At 34.0% G+C, this 5,031-nt stretch overlaps 1 pseudogene; it reads right to left on the bottom strand.

Annotated features, from left to right (window-relative positions):
• Window positions 1-1,397: 1,397 nt before the first annotated feature.
• LOC146724267 (uncharacterized) lies at window positions 1,398-2,917 on the bottom strand (annotated as a pseudogene).
• Between the last annotated feature and the right edge of the window lie 2,114 nt (window positions 2,918-5,031).

Raw genomic sequence — 5,031 nt, 5'->3', positions numbered from 1 at the left:
TAAAGAATTGTTTATTATATTCGCAAATTCCTCTTTTATTACAGAAAAAGTTGTCCTCAATATATCGCTAGTTATTCCCTCTTCCGTACCTTTCTTTTTCGGCAATCCCATAACAATTTTTTCTAACTGCTCTAGTTTAATAGTCACGAAATTTTCCATAAATCCTTTATTTTCGATAATATAAATAATTTTCTTATTATATTCATCCAATGATCGATTATATCACCGGATCTAACGACCTTTATAGAGTTTATTATACTATTAATACTTTGTATATAATATAAATTAAATTTATCAGCTATATTGCACTCTTCGATATCGCCTAAAATTTCAAAATCTATATTTCCTACCTCTTTTATGCCTACTGGCTCGCCTCTAATTATTTCTTTCAAGGTTTTCCACATAGACGTAGGATTTTCTTTATTAAGATCTATCATATTTTCATAATATTCTTTTTTCTTCTCCCTAATTAATTTTACTACTGTATTTCTTTCAATTTTATACTGCGACCAATTTTGTTCGGTATCGTCATACAATGCTCTTCTATATGCCTTATCCCTTCTATCCGCAGCCTCTTTTATTTCGTCTGAAAACCATTTCTTCCCTTCCCAAACTTTCGGAATTCTAAATTTTTTCCTCGGCGCCATTACATCTAACGCACCCACTATACTATCGACAAGTTTTTTCGCCCTCTCACTGACACCCATACATTCACACTGACATTCCTGGCTTTCTTGTAATTTATTTTTCACTAATATAGCAAATTTATTTTCATCAAACTCTTTATAATTCCTAGCACTAAATTCTCTATATTTACTTTCAGTTTTACTAACACTCAGCTCAACTTTCAGCCACGCGTGATCCGTAATTTTAGGTTCATGAATTACCTGTACTATTTTATTATTATTAGCGAAGATCAAATCTATAATTGTCTGACTGTCTTTCGTAATTCTCGTCGGTTCGTTAACATATTGTTTCATACCTAAGCTTAGCATTGTCGTTTGCAGTTTATTCGCATAAAACGAATCTCTCATAAGATCTATATTAAAATCTCCTATTACCATGCATTCTCCCTTTATTATAAACTCTTCTACTATATCCTCGAAAAATCTCAAGAAATCTCCGTGCGATGCGCTCGGTGAGTGATATATTACCATTATCACTCCTTTATATAATTTATCTTTTACTTCTACCGCAACACACCAACAATTCGATTCTAATTTTTTTTTTCCCTCTAGTACTATTTCATATTTAATATCGCTTCTAACGTATAAAATAACTCCTCCCGTATTCCTATTCTCAGCATTACATCTAACTATACTATAACCCGGAACGTTCACTTCACTGTCTTCGATATCCTCAGTCACTCTGGTCTCCGAGAATGCTAAGAACGCAGGATTTATTTTCTTCATGATCTGATGTTGTATCTCATCTCTGTGCGCAATTAAACTTTGCGCATTTGTATATAGTATTATCTCCGCTTCTTCCTGTGGTTGCTATTTAGCGTCCTCCCAGCCTGCTCTCCTCTTCTCCTCCCGTAGCGCCCTCTTAAAGGTCGGACATTCCGGACTAAGGGCGTCATGGTCATCGCTTATATTCAGATTGTATGTTCGATTTTTGAACATACAATTCACACATTTCTTCTTTGTCGCTGTACAATCACGCGAGTTATGACTTCCTGCACATTTATAGCATGCTTCCTCTCGCGTACAATTTTTTGCAATATGATAATATCCCCAGCATTTGAAACATCTTTTAACATTGATGTGATTAAATACCGGACACTTCTTCCATCCTACACTTAGCTTTCCTTTCTTCAATATCAGCTCATGTGTCTCTTCATCTGCTTCTATTATTATTGACCCTTCTTCATTTCCTTTTCTTTCAGATTGATTATTTCTCCTTTCTTTGATCATTCTCTTCACAATTCGCATATTTGCTGTATCTATTTTATTCTGCATCTTTATCGTATTTATAAGTTCATTATCATCTAATTTCATCTCTTCTACACCTATATTAATAATTTTTATCTTTGGTTTTGATTGAGGCGACTCTATCACTTTATAATTTTTTCCCAGCTTAGCTTGAACTGTCTCCTTCAATTTTTTCACCTCCTCGCCGGTTTCACAACCCACGATCACTGTTCCCTTGCTTCCTTTCCTTAATTTCGTTATTCCCATAGCCATACTCTTAATATCCACCTTTTCTTTTATCAATTTTTTAGTGGCTTCACTCTCTTGTTGCATTTTCGGCTTAACAATTATAACGTTTTCTTCCTTCTTCCCTTTAACCGCTTCACTTTAGCTTATCTGCGATTCTTCCTTTGATACACATGTTACTCCCTGTATCATTTTCTTCAAGTTTTCCAGTTCTTGCTTAACATTTACTAATTCTTCTTGAACTACTTTTTTAATCATTAGTTTAATTTCATTTTTACAGGCTGTTTCATTTTTTATTTCCTTTACAGTTTTTATGATCCAGTCTACTTTTACATCAATGCCTGATCCTTTACTTGTGAACGATCCTGCAGATCCCACGGATCCTGTAGACGATGTCCTATCTCTTCCTGCCGTCTTCATGTTTGTTTCTTTACTATCAATCAAAAACTCCTCAAATGGGCCTTTACACGGCACTAATTCTTGTCTACTGTCCAGAATTTTATGCTTAATTACACATCCTGGATGGTAAAAAAGCTTATTTATACAAGTTTTGCATTTGACGACTTTATTCTTTATTGCCTTCCTACATGCCGAGCATCGATACTCTGCATATTCATCGTCCATGCCGATAATTACCGGCCGAAACCGCTAATATCAGCCTAATCGATCACTCACCTGTGATCCACTTTCACACGTCAGCACTATTGTGTCCACGTATAATGTCTACTTGTCTTACGAGACTTCAATGCCCCGAAGAATAAATTCACTGCTCACTGTCACAGATCGCCATATCCCGGCTAGATAACTTTCATAGTTATCCCCTTTTTATGGCAGCGTAACTTGAATAACTTATTATACTTCTATTCCACTGTTTACCGGTGAAAACTCAGTATTTTGACGGAGCGATGTGACACACGTCTTTTCCACTTCAGAGAGAGAGAGAGAGTGAGAGAGAGAGAGAGAGAGAGAGAGAGAGAGAGAGAGAGAGAGAGAGTTAGCCAACATAACCCCGCACGCTGCCGATATGGCGGAGCGCCACTATCGCCATCTGTTGTAAAACGTGCGAGATGGACAAAATTACCACTACATGCATCTTGCATGTGTTGTGTACGTGTGATATATGTGTGCGCATGTGTTGTATACGTGTGAATACGTGTAGCACGATACTACTATGTATGCGTGGTCGATGATGATAATGATGATAATGATGACGGGGACGTTTCTTAATAGAAATTTTTCATATTTCGACTTTGCATTTATATATCTCTGCTTACAAATCACGTAGAGCAGAAATAAAGACACTTTTATTATATAATTCGAACTCAATCTATCAATTAAGTCTAGTATAAACTCGATTGCTTCAGCCATTATTGAGGATTCGAAATATTATAAAGACTCAAATGTCCGACTCGCGTTAAGATACACGGTGTCTCCGCTACGCCCTTAACTGGTCGCGAGACACTACCGTGTCTCTTGATAACATCAAATAGCCACAGTAATTATTATGACATCATTTTGATGATCAAAATGATGTCATAATAATTACTGTGGCTATCTGGGTATATAATGTAACATGTAATAATTGTCATATTAAACAGATTCAACAATTGGGCAACATTGGATTTTTTGTTAAATAATAACGCTAATGTATTAAATCTGTAATATAATAATTAAAACATATTCGATTACTATATTGAGTTGTTGGTTCACTGGAATTCGATTGTGTCATCATCAATCATAAAACTAAGTAAAAATTATAAAAATAAATTTACTAGATTTGAATCAATAAAAAAAATTTTCAGTAAATTATTGCATCGTCTGTAATTTTCATTTAGTTGTGTAATACCTAATTGGCTGACACCTTCAATAGTAATATATTTGTTAAGGAGTAGGACGTAATTGAGAGTGCTCTTCGCTGGATTTGTAATGAAGGAAATTACGTGCTTAGATTAATTTAAAAAACTTGATGTATTTGGAAACTTGATACAAGTCTAAATTTCGCTAAGTGTTCACGGACTATAGCTCGCTTGGAGACGTCTGTCTCGCAGTACGTTAGACTCAAGAGTGAGCGTCTCGCTGCCGAAATCGTTGGCTTCGTATCCGTTCAGTCATCATATGATGAAAACAATACGATCACGTGAATAACACGATCTCGACAATCACGCGGATAACACGATCTCGAAATAATCCATTTCATGTAAAGACCGTGAAATTAATACAATGTAAACACAATGAAATAAGGTCTTGAGTATAATATAATTCTTGCAAGACCGTAGGAATATTATAATTTTAATCTGTTTAATTTTTTTTTTCATCTAAATCTTAAACAATATTAAAAACTCAGTTTAGTAAAACAATAAACATATACTGATCAAAATTATTGAGCACATATATGTATACGTCTTTAGCACATATTAATTAATGTATATGGAGTATTTCATATCAAGTAGGCTACTTTAATATTTAAAAAAATTTTTTGACTTTTTAGTTACTTCATTGTTGCAGCACATGATATACATACAGAGTTCCTTATAGAAATTTATCACGAGTAAGTCCAATTAATCACTTATTTCGAGAACTTAAATTACTGTATATCAATGTATCACTTATTTCGAGTACCTACTTAAATTACTGTATATCAGTATCATTTAATATACTGATAGGAAGTAATTTAAGTACTCGAAATAAGTGATTAATTGGACTTACTCGTGATAAATTTCCATAAGGGGTGTATCACAAGTCACGTTACACCTTTGAAGAATGAATTGATAAAGTTAAAATGAGTCAAACATAAAGAATAACAAAATTACGTTTGAGCCTTCTTTAAAGTTTAAAGAGTTTCTAATTAAATAATTGAAAAATTTTTATAGAT

Source organism: Nylanderia fulva, unplaced genomic scaffold (genome assembly GCF_048542155.1).
Source record: "Nylanderia fulva isolate GAGA-0341 unplaced genomic scaffold, ASM4854215v1 Scaffold140, whole genome shotgun sequence".
Classification (NCBI taxonomy): domain Eukaryota; kingdom Metazoa; phylum Arthropoda; class Insecta; order Hymenoptera; family Formicidae; genus Nylanderia; species Nylanderia fulva.
Note: the sequence above shows the minus strand (reverse complement) of the source record. Positions and strands in the feature narration are given on the sequence as shown.